The sequence below is a fragment of the Bidens hawaiensis genome, unplaced genomic scaffold (assembly GCF_021521415.1).
Source record: "Bidens hawaiensis isolate Kalapana, Puna unplaced genomic scaffold, B.hawaiensis_p1.1 tig00045258_1, whole genome shotgun sequence".
Lineage (NCBI taxonomy): Eukaryota > Viridiplantae > Streptophyta > Magnoliopsida > Asterales > Asteraceae > Bidens > Bidens hawaiensis.
In genome coordinates, this window is record NW_027498032.1 from 26,927 (window position 1) to 40,265 (window position 13,339).

Consider the following 13,339-nt stretch of genomic DNA (forward strand, 5'->3'; position numbering starts at 1 on the left):
AATCCAAATAGCGACTAGGCTTCTTCCTTTCCCGCTTGGGCCTGTCTTGGGCTGATTCATACGTTGGGTCGGCCCGAGATGTATCATTAGTCTCCCCTTCAAAAGCGACGTTGTCCTCAATGTCGGTAAAAAACAGAAATTGTTCTTGTAAAACTCTTTTGCTTTCCCACGTAGCGGTTTCGAAAGGACGATTTTCCCAATGAACAAGTAGCTCCTCTTGATTCTCTGGTCCCACTTGTTTGTCCAATACAGCTTCTGGTAAGAACGAGACGACTTCTTCATTGAAACCTTCAATGTTCCCTTGGTTTACCGGTGTGTTACTAAAGCTTGGTTTTATTAAGGAGATATGAAAAACCGGATGGATCTTTGATGATGGTGGCAATTCCATTTTGTAAGCAACCTTACCGATGCGTTCCACTATTTTGTAAGGTCCAAAAAATCTTCGTGAAAGTTTCTGACTTGTCCGATCTTGAACTGATTTCTGGCAATATAGTTGAAGTTTCAAATATACCCAATCGCTGACTTCAAACTCTTTCTCTAAGGACGCTTGTTTGCTTGCTTGATCATCCTTTTCTTGGCACTTTCAAGCGAACCTTTTAAGGCTGCCAACAGTTCCTGGTGGTTGGAAAGTGAAACGTTGATATAAGCATTGGCAGTAGTTCCCGGAATGTGGTCGTGTATAGAGGTAGCTTCATGGCCATAAAGTGCTTTGAATGGTGTCATGTTGATGGAGCTGTGAAAGTTGGTATTATATGAAAACTCAGCCATGTGTAAGTACCTTTCCCATTTGGATGGAGCTTCGTAAACATAGGCTCTAAGGTATAATTCGAGGCAGTGGTTAACCACCTCTATTTGGCCGTCAGTCTGTGGGTGGTAAGCACTTGAATGGAGTAGTTTCGTTCCCATCTGTTTGAACAATTCTTTCCAGAAGCGACTTATAAAAATCGGGTCTCGGTCCGAAACAATGGTTTTTGGTAACCCATGCTGTATATAATTTTTTTTCATAGAAATTGTAGCTAACGAGACCGCAGTGTAGTGGGGTGGTAAAGTAATAAAGTGTGCGAATTTCGATAAACGATCTACAATAACCCATATTATCGTTTTACCTTTAGATGTCGGTAGATTCGTTATGAAATCCATATATATGTCATGCCAAGTATTTTCCGGAACCGGAAGAGGTTGAAGCAAGCCATAAGGTTTATAATTCGGTGTCTTAATAGCTTGGCAGACCGCATAATTCTTGACGAATTCAACAACATCTTTTTTTTAACCTGAGCCAAGAGAATGAAGTGGAAAGCCATTTAAACGTGGTCGTGACTCCGGAGTGGCCACAGATCGGAAAGGAGTGAAACTCTTGTAACAGACGTTCTCGAACATTGCCAACTGGTGGTACTAAATTTTTCCACTAACATAAACGATTTCATCGCGATAAACGTGATGAGGAAAAGCGATTGGATCAGTAGTGATTTTGTCACACCCCAACCAAAGGCGGCGGAACATGCCGGGGTGCAACGTGATTGGACAAATACACCAGACACTATTTAAAGTGACAATATTTATTTAACTCATTTTATTTCAATAAATCAATAAACAACACAACTCGTCCACACAAACAAGTTGAATACAAGTAGCAATTATATTGTTCGTTTTACTAATATCCTAATAGTCTTGGTAACGTTTTCGTCAAGTCCTCGAGTCAACAAAAGTTAAACCTATAACATTTCATAAAATAAAATTTATCAACCCAAAGGTTGGTGAGCAATTCATAAGTTTGAGCATATAAGTATATAGAAATAAAAAGCCACAAAACATGTATACGAAACGATAAATAAATGCAACAAGTTGGATAAATTGACAATCGCTAATAGAATTACGTTAGCGTCACCTAGCTACAAAGGGTTGCCAAGTAGTCTAGGATTTTATTGACCATTTCTAAAAACATTAGCACCACCTAGCTACATGGGGTTGCCAAGTAGTCTAGGATTTAATAGAATATCGTTAATTTCATTACATTAACGACACCGTGCTATAAGAGAATACCAGATAGTTCACGGATTTATGAATCAACCTTCCAAAAGCGGTAAACACATAAGCATATAAGCATGTAAGCATAGAACACCAAATAGAGCAATTATTTAAGTAAAGTATACAATCACGTTTGTGGGTTTAAGATTCAAGTAAATAAAGCATTTAGTTTGATAAGTATGAAATGACACCCCAAAACGAAAGATGGAAAAAGGGGTATGAAAGTACTCACCTCGATTGACAAATTGAGAACTAATAAATGATCAACATATAGAAGGCTTGTGAACGAAACGAACGAATCCGACTTGAATGCTAATTGAAAACAAATAAATAAAATATATTAATGAACTTGAACTTTAGTTGAAACTACATTTGAAACATTGAACGAGAAGGTTCAGTTGTTAATCGGGTTACCGGTTAATTTGTTAACGATTAGGGACTCGTACTTAATTGATGATTTAAAATAAAATAATATTATTTTATTGGGCTTTTAAATAATTAAACTAATATTAAATAGAAAAAATACGGGTTTAAATCAAGAGTTCGGTTTTATAAAAATGAATAGATAATAAAGCTTATAATGATGTTATTAATGATAAAGATAGTAATGATAATAATGATTTTAAAATTTGTTATATATATATATATGATAATGACGATAATAATATATAAATATACTACCAAATCGAGGATTGTTGTTAAAACTAATAATAATAATAATAATAAATATAATAATAATTACTTTTGTTTTTGAATACATTATTAACAGATTTTATGAATTTTACTATTAATAATTATTTTACATAAGTAATTATATATGCCATATTAATAATAACTAATACTTGTCACATTTTAATAATAGTAGTATTAGTGATAAGAATATAACTCGAGTAACGATGTCGTTAAACGACAACTAGGCCCGATACGGGTTTCGGTTCGATAAAACAAATGGATAATATTAACAATATTAGATTTTATTAATATTCCTTAATAATCATAATAATAATGAAAATAATAATCATAATAATAATAATCTATAATTGTGAAAATAATGATAATCATAATTGTTTTGTTAAAAGATAATAATAGCAACAATAATAATAATTATCTTGTTTATAAAAATAATAATAATAATAAAAATATCTTAATAATAATAATAATAATAATAATATTAATGAGTTTTAATAAGATTTATGTTATTAATAATACTTATATCAAAAAAATTTACTCCAAAGTCGGTTTAAGGGGGAATCAGACTTGGACTCGATTACCGATTAATTTGTTAGATATAAAGACGATAAAAAAACTCTAAATCCCTTACCATATGATGTTTAACCGAGAACAATTGTCGAAGCCGAGCAGGGTCATCGGAGATATAGGCTGCCGGAGAAACAAGGTCGTCGGAGAAGAAAAGCGAGTGAGGGAAGAGGGAAACGGGTGAGTGGTGGTGTCGGAAAAGGGAAAAAGGGTGGCCGGAGATCACGTCGGTAACGGAGAAAGGGGAAAGGGTGGGCAGAATCGCGTCGTCGGCTCCTCTAAGGAAAATCGAGGCTGCCAAAAAACGATGGGGGGGGGAGGAGGTGGCGGCTGGGTTTATAATATGAGTTAGGGTTATGTTTTATTTTTTTTAAGGTTTATGTATATAGTTTGTAAATGTTACACTTTGGCCCCTCAAGTTTGATATTTAGTTATAAATAATTTAAATCTTATATTGCTTTAAGGAATCACACTTTAGTCCCTAAATTTTAATTAACCAAACCAATAAACTAAAACTAACGGAATTTTTTTGACAAACTCCACACACGCTAGAGTTATAACATCAATAATTTGAAAAAAATTGTCGGTTCGGGTTTACAAGCTTAAACACACTACGAAATGAAATTTATTAAAATAAAACGCGAAAAATTCGACATGTTACAGAATGATTACAAAATGAATACAAAACGAGACCCAAAATCGACGAATGTCACAGTATCCCCAACTTTTTTGAAATTTCGTCCCGAAATTAAAATAAACTTAAAGAAAAAGTAATTATTAACAAGTATCTTTTTTTAGTAAGATAATTGCATGAACAAATTTTAAGCAAAAGAATAACGTCAAATCCTTGCATTACTCGAAAAACGCTACAAATGAGAAACATAATAAATGCACTTATATATAGGATGTACCGGCGGCGTGTCCACCATGCCTTTATCACGATTCGCATTTCCATCGTTTTTCTGCTATCATCCTCGGGTCTGAGTTATCGCACACAAGTGTACTTACTATGGGTTTCATACGGGGATTTCGATAATTTAGTGTGCACCCACAATTATTTAGATCGTCATATGGTACACATTATTTCGTCCCATTGTGGGTTTAAAGAGACATATTTATATTTTTTTTTGAAATCTTAAACATTTGAAACGTGCATAAATCTGTTGAATTTTAATAATGAGAATTCTGATAGAAGGAAATGAGAAATCCAATAAGTGAGTACATTAGGTCGGGGTAAACAACGTTACAAGTTAATAATAGCGTACGATGAGTTTCATACGTGAACAAACTTGAGGTTTAAAAGTAATTAAGAATTCGATTGCGTAGAATGTAATAACATGATAAATGAGGTGAGTTTCTTTGGGGTGACGCATACGTGCATCAATATAAATAAAACAATATTGATTAACAACCAAAACAATCGATGAAATTTGATAAAACGTGAATACGACCACTATTGTGAAACCATTTATATAATCGTCATTATAATAACGGTTTCTAATAGCGCCAAAACTTGTAGACAGCCACACATAGGCCGTTAATAGATTAGATGAAATGATATAGAATAATGTATAGAATCGTGTTTACATAAATGCTCAAATATAAATAACATAGTCATGAAAATATCGTTTAAAAGATAAACGAGATTTTTGGCGAAGTTAAGGTTTTGAAAGTATTACGCAAATTGTTATTGAATAGTTTGCATTCGGTCACGAAAATCAAAACAAAAAAATGAAATCTCATGTGCATAATATTGTTATCGAAACATCTCATCAAATGAACAGAAAATCGCAATAATTGTGAAACTCGAATTTATGTCGAAATATGTAAATCGCGTAGCGTATAATAGACTAAAATTGAAAATGAGGTCTTAAGTAAGGCCGTTTTATTGTTTCTAAGAAATGTACATAATAACAAGGCATCGCGATAGCGCGTAGCTAGAGAGACATTTAAAATTGCTATCAAATGAAAATCTTGTAAGCCAATTTGTTAAGGGAATGTATATACATATAGCGGTTGTGATGAAAAATTTTTATGAAATGACGCTTGCGGTAATAAGAAGTAATAATTCGCGTAAGTCGTTATTGAACAAAACTCATGACATAAAATCTAGTATACATAGTATTTATAAATGCGTCCCAAAAAGATTTATGAAGTCATGATCAGTCCGTTTATGCAAAATGAGGAAAGTTGTAACTTATTACTAAATAAATCCTGCATTCAATATTCAAAATGAAACTCGATTTATAAAGTTATTAAGAGATTTCTCACCTTAGGTGACAACATTTAAAATCTTGAAATCACACATATAATCGTTTAATAAATTATTTTTTTTGAAAACAATTCCTCATAATAAAATTTTGTCATGACATAAAATATGAGCATCCCAAAGATGATTCATAAAATATGAGCAAAATGCATAAATCGTTAACATTGAAAGAGTTTATAATTTAAAAGTGATTATTTGAACACATGTTGTTGCATATATACACATATATATATATATTAGAGGTTTTAGGCTTCGAGTGGTGGAGGGTTTGAAAATTTGGTGAAGAGTGAGTGTGTGTTCGGGTGTCTTGCGTAGTTGGGTCTTATTGAGTTGGGTTGATAGGGTTTGTTGGGTTTTGGTCGTTTAAGTGAGTTAGGCTTAGATGACTCGTGTGGGTAGTGGTTGGGCTATTAGGATGATGCTTTCTTATTTGAGTTCGGGTAAGTTGATGGGTTAGGTAAGTCGACCTTGACTAGCTTGGGTTGAAATTTGGTTTATACATGTATTTTGCAAGGAGTGTTCGGGTTACTATTTTGACATCAACTCTATGGTTGGATGGAAACGGTGTGGCGATATGGTTTGGTGAATTGACATAGCATGGGTCGAAGGGTTTTGAGTCTTAGTTGGGTAAACTTTGGTTCGCATATGTTCAAAGCATTCGTGAGTGTGTTTGTCGGTGTCTTTGAAGTATTAGGATAGTGAGTTTGATAGGTTTTTGCGGCGTGGGAGTGTCGGTATTTAAGGCTTTTTGTTGGGTTAATGTTGTACATCTTGGATTTTGCATGGGGCTTGAGTTGGTGAGGGTATACTCTTGGATGTTTAGGATTTCGTTCATATTGAGGAAAGACTTGAGTACGTGGGAAAGCTTTTGTAGTGGAAGGATGGTTTGATTTGAGACGGTATTTTGAGAGGGAATACGGGTGTTTGGATACTTGGTTGCGTCTAAGGAGATTTTTTTTTTTGACTAATAATAGGTATTAAATTGAAAATATCATAATTTATAAATAATGTTTGAAGCATCCATGAACATTTTGATACTAAAAATTACAAGCTAATATATATATATATATATATATATATATATATATATATATATATATATATATATATATATTACATAAACAGAATTTTTGAGATCCGAGCGTGTGAATCACACAATTTTTTATAAAGTTTAAATTAAAATTTTTTTTTGCTTATGAGGAAATTTAAATTACGTAAATTGAATGTTAAAATTTGTTATGAGATCTCATTATTAAATGATGAATGTCGTTTTTGGGAATACAAAGTTGCGTAATGAATTTTTATTATTATTATTATTTTACCAAGTCGTTACTTAATATCGTGTAACGAAAATATCGTGGTAAGTTAAAATGTCCGGCATTGCAAATCGAGAAATCACAATTTACGATTTTTGGTCTTTAAAGTAAAATTTCTATAAATTTTGCATGAGAGTTTCAAGAAGATTACAAGCTATAAGTTTGTGACTTTCTTGAGAAATCATGTCAAAACTATCATAAGAATTTTAAAACGTGGAAAATCGTATGATGTAAATTTTTATTTGCGAAAATTTATAACGAACTAAAGTTTGCATGATGAAAGTTGTCATGAAAATAAATTTGGGTAGTGAAAATTTTACCACATGTATTGTATAATGTGGTGTAATTTAAAATGTCGTGAGAAGTTTAAATAATTAAAATTTTGAAGTGATCGTCCAAAATAAACGGAATGGTTATAAAAATAAATTTTTTATAAAATTTTTGTACAAGGACTTTAAAGTCTATACAATAGGAAAATTTACTTGAAAAGTTGAGGCGGAATTTATCGTAAAACCTTCTTAATATGATGAAATTCATATAATAAGATTTTTGTTTGTAAATAGTCTTAATGAAAATATATGACATATTAAAAATCATTATGAATAGATCAAACTATATATATACATATATCTATTTTTTTGACTTATATCGAAGAGATTTTAGTGAACGAAATTTGCAATAAAAATCCTTGTGAAATCAAAATGGAAAAATTGGTGTAAAACTTTACCATATAAAATCGAGATATAAAAGAATTATTAACAACAATAAAAAAATATAACATTTATAAATGAAGACTTATGATAAGAAATTATAACAAAAGAAAGGAAAATGGTTTAAATTCTTGAAACGTAATAATAATGTTTTAAGGTTTAAAGGTGGAAAAATCGCGCATGAACCACCATGGCTTGATATTCCGACACTAAAACATTTTTACAAAACATGTGCACGTACCACCGCGTCTTTTTCATGTTTTCAACTCAAATAACGATTGTAACAAAAATAATAAATCGGAATACAATGTCATGTCAAAACACTAGTCCACGAACCACCGCGGTTCTATTGTTTCAACACCGAAAATTAGGATGGCGAGCGGAACCCTCACATTCGACTACTTAAAGTGGTCATCTCATATGAGACAATCTTTAAGGAGATTTGAAACAACGGGATCCAACTTAAGCTCGTGATCCATAAAACACAATAAAAACTAATGTTTTTGCGTTTTAAGGTAAGGATACCTTGGAGTACTATGAAAGTGTGTGTATGTGTATATTTATGATTTGATAAACTAAATAAGTATATAAATAAACAAGTGTATTAAACAATCAAGTAGGGTAAACACGTATAGGCAACACGTATAAGGACCCTAAAGTAAAGACTATACTAGGTCGTTACGTCTAACCACATATCTTATAGTCTTGTGGCTTTGATACCAATCTGTCACACCCCGACCAAAGGCGGCGGAACATGCCGGGGTGCAACGTGATTGGACAAATACACAAGACACTATTTAAAATGACAATATTTATTTCACTCATTTTATTTCAACAAATCAATAAACAACACATCTCGTCCACAGACACAAGTTGAATACAATTAGCAATTATATAGTTCATTTTACTAATATCTTAATAGTCTTGGTAACGTTTTCGTCAAGTCCTCGAGTCAACAAAAGTCAAACCTGTAACATTTCATAAAATAAAGTTTATCAACACAAAAGTTGGTGAGCAATTCATAAGTTTGAGCATATAAGTATATAGAAATAAAAGCCACAAAACTTGTATACGAAACGATAAATAAATGCAACAACTTGGATAAATTGACAATCGCTAATAGAATTACGTTAGCGCCACCTAGCTACAAGGGGTTTCTAAGTAGTCTAGGATTTTAGTAACCATTGCTAAACACATTAGCACCACCTAGCTACAAGGGGTTGCCAAGTAGTCTAAGATTTAATAGAATATCGTTAATTACATTACGTTAACGACACCGTGCTATAAGAGAATACCAGATAGTTCACGGATTTATGAATCAACCTTCCAAAAGCGGTAAACACATAAGCATATAAGCATGTAAGCATAGAACACCAAATCGAGCAATTATTTAAGTAAATTATACAATCACGTTTTTGGGTTTAAGATTCAAGTAAATAAAGCATTTAGTTTGATAAGTATGAAATGCCACCCCAAAACGAAAGATGGAAAAAGGGGTATGAAAGTACTCACCTCGATTGACAAATTGAGAACTAATAAATGATCAACATATAGAAGGCTTGTGAATGAAACGAATGAATCCGACTTGAAAGCTAATTGAAAACGAATAAATAAAATATATTAATGAACTTGAACTTTAGTTGAAACTACATTTGAAACATTGAACGAGAAGGTTCGGTTGTTAATCGGGTTACCGGTTAATTTGTTAACGATTAGGGACTCTTACTTAATTGATGATTTAAAATAAAATAATATTATTTTATTGGGCTTTTAAATAATTAAGCTAATATTAAATAGAAACAAGATGGGTTTAAATCAAGAGTTTGATTTTATAAAAATGAATAGATAATAAAGCTTATAATGATGTTATTAATGATAAAGATAGTAATGATAATAATGATTTTAAAATATGTTTTATATATATTGTTAGGGCATGAATTTTATGCTGAGGATCCTTAATCCTTAACTGTCTTATGGATAGATTATCCTTGAGATGTGAATCAAGGTATAAAGGATCAACGATCCTCGGTATTATTTGTTTACTAATAATTGCGTTTAGTATGGTGATGTGTTAGACAGGTACAACAACTTTAAGACGTACTTGTATCAATTATCTTCATTGAGTATTCTTTAGCTGGAGTATGGATCCAGAATCCTACTTTAACGTAGCTGTTAATGGACAATTTCATATGAAGACTGACATTTAACTAAGCACAACGGCTCCTAGACCTAGTCTACCCCTTAATTCGCTAATGAACGGCTATTAGCATGTGGTCAAAGAGCACGATGACGAAGAGTGGAAGACTAGCGGATTTATAGGAAAAGGTTGTTAGTTAGTTATTTTCTATTTTTCTTTATATATCGAGTTGAGATCAACATTAGAACACACAATCACACATCCCCTAGCTGTTAAGATATTTGTATTCACTAACATAGTATTCGTTGATCATCAACTCCATATCACTTGTAACTGACGTTTTGCCATTAATAAACTTGACGTGATAGTTTTCACCGTCCGAGGGTTTTTTGTGCCGGAGATTACTATAATCGCGTACTATCCGACCAAAGGTTACCTTGTTAATCCTTGACCGAAGTAATTCGACCAAAGATTACCTTGTTAAGTTTTGACCGAAGGAAGATTATCGTAATTAAGGGTTTTTTCCCTCATGATCAAATCATTGTGTTCATCAAGATTTCGATTATACATTTGCTTCTATCCTGTTAGCACTATACCTCACAATTTCAGATTTGGATACTTGATCCTTAGCAGATTTTTTATCCAAAACAATTTGGCGCCCATTCGTGGGGCAATTGGTGCTATAATCCATATTACTCCTATCAATTTTCGATTTTTCCATACCCATATCACTATCAATGCCTCTCAATCAACCTCTGCTTCGTCGACCATGCCCTCATCAATTCCTCTCTCATCAAGGACTTTGCCACCGATGCCTCCGCCAATCATGGGAGCACAACGAACTGCAGCTGCTGGGAGCAAGACGCAACTACCAGTCTTCTAGAGCTCAAAAACCGCTGTTGCTGCGCCGGTGGTTAATACTAACAGTGATGTTTCATCTATGTTTTCGCAGGTTAAGGCATATATGGAGCAGCAAAACAAGACCAACCAAAGGATCCTTCGTGAGATAGAAGATCTCAAGAAGACTAAGAGACCAACAGAGGATCTCACTCCTCTGATGCCTAGGATGCTGGATTTCACTACTCCAGGATCCATGTCTCAGCTCTCGCAAGGATCATCCATCCTTCAACAGGGGTCCATGGGTCAACAAGCTCAAGGATCCTCACTGTTTTAGGCAGGATCATCCATCCTTCAACAGGGGTCCATGGGTCAGCATGCTCAAGGATCCTCACTGTTTCAGCCAGGATCATCCATCGTTCAACAGGGGTCCAAGGGTCAGCATGCTCAAGGATCCTCACTATTTCAGCCAGGATCATCCATCCTTCAACAGGGGTCCATGGGTCAACAAGCTCAAGGATCCTCACTGTTTCAGCCAGGATCATCCATCCTTCAACAGGGGTCCATGGGTCAACAAGCTCAAGGATCCTCACTATTTTAGTCAGGATCGTCCATACTTCAACAAGGGTCCGTGGGTCAACAGGCTCAAGGATCCTCATTATTCTAGCGGGGATCATCCGTCATTCCACCAGGATCCTCTGGGTTATATATTCAAGGGTCCTATAACTCCCAACCTCAAGGATCCTTCTTTCAGAATCAAGGATCCTCAGGAATCCAACATCAACGATCCTCCGAAGCCCATGAAGGAGATTTCATCCCCATGCAGACGATCGCGTCAGGTGGTCCCACTCCTGTCGCTGACTCTTCTTATCTCAGATATTCATCCGAGATGCCAACATTCACCCAGCAAAGAGGTAACTTATACGATCCTTTATCCATAGATGCTAACCGTGGTTCCATGCAGGATGCAGGTATCAACCAAGCTATGGCCAAGGAGCTACAGAAGCTCAAGGATATGATATCCAGTGTTCCCGGGTTATAAGACCAATCCCTTAGATACCTGAGGGAAGCCACAAGTTATCCAGATTTGCTCCACCTATCTGTGATGCTGAAATCCCGAAGCGGTTCCAGACTCCGAATATGAAGACTTACGATGGGACCACTGATCCTGAAGAACATGTGGCACAATATAGAGAAAGGATGGAGATCAATCCTATTCCGGAGAGACTCAAAGAAGCTTGCCTATGCAAAGGCTTTGGATCCATACTGACAGGATCAGCATTAAAATGGCTGCTAAGTCTTCCTCCCTTTTCAATTACTTCTTTTTCTCATTTAGTTAACTTGTTCAACAGCCAATTTACCTGTAGCAGGAAACTTGAGAAGTTAACTAGTGACTTATACCGAGTTATCCAACCAAATGATGAATCCCTTAGGGACTTTGTTACGAGGTTTGGTAGGGAAGCCTTGGAAATCCCTAATCTTGACATAGCTATAGCTGTTGAGGCCTTCAAGATGGGACTTCAAAGGGGCTCCCCCTTTTATGATGATCTTGTGATGACTCCTTGCAGGTCCCTAGATGAAGTAAGGAACATAGCTCTCAGATTTATATGGTTAGAAGACGACAAGAGGATCCAGGATCGTCTAGGGAATCAAACAAAACAAAATCCTCCGACAAGAAGCAAGGATTCTCGTTCAAGAATAACAACACCAAGCCGTATAACAAGTTCAACAACCAGAACGTATGATCAGTCGAAGACGTAGATGATGATGAAGACTATCCATGCATCTCCGACTACTGTTTTTCCGTGGATACTCATGGCTTAATCTGCGTCATGAAAGATCTGGGAGAAAAGGCAAGGTGGCCTCGGAAGAATGAGAAGACGACCACCTTCAAAGACAAGTCTAAGTGGTGTGCCTTTCACGAAGATTTTGGCCACGTGACAGATAAGTGCATTGGATTGAGGAGGGAAATTGGATACCTCCTGAGCAATGGCCACTTTAAAGAGCTCTTGGGGAGAAAAAAATCCAAGATCCAGGATCCTGAAGATCTTCCGCAAAAAGCAACACCACCATCATCAGATGCTCATGTGATCAACTTTGTCTCCAGAGGCTACGAATTGTTTCAAGATTCCTGTACTATAGAAGAAAATCCCGCAGAAGAATTCAAGTTGGACGATGAAAGAAGACTGCTCATCCCCACTACTCGAGTGACTGATCAGAGAATCTTCTTCAATTCGAGGATCCAGGATCTTCATCAGGATGAGCTGGACGTACAAACTGTCAATTTCATCTCCGGAGGTTTGGACATATGTGGAACTTCATTCTCTGCAGCAAAAAGACTGGCCAAAGAGATCAAGATGGATAACGGAGATCGACCAATAGTATCGACCACCTTAACAACAGACAAAAGAATCTTCTTCGAAGAGGAAGACAAACTAAACATCCAGGATCCACATCACGACGGTTTAATTATTACTTTATTTATCGCTAACCATTATGTACGCAGGATCCTAGTTGACAGTGGGAGCTCGGTCAACATTATCCAACATGATGTCCTCAATAAGATGAACATCCCGGATTCAGAAATCATTCCTAGAACATCGGTGCTAGTCGGTTTCAGTGGTGAAACCAAGAAGACATTGGGGGACATCAACCTCCCAATTTATATCGAAGGGTTAAATTCATACCAAAAATTTTGTGTTATAGATAACCTTTCCTATTGCAATGTTATTTTAGGTAGGTCCTGGCTCCATGGAATGAAGGCAGTAGCCTCAACTTATCACCAATG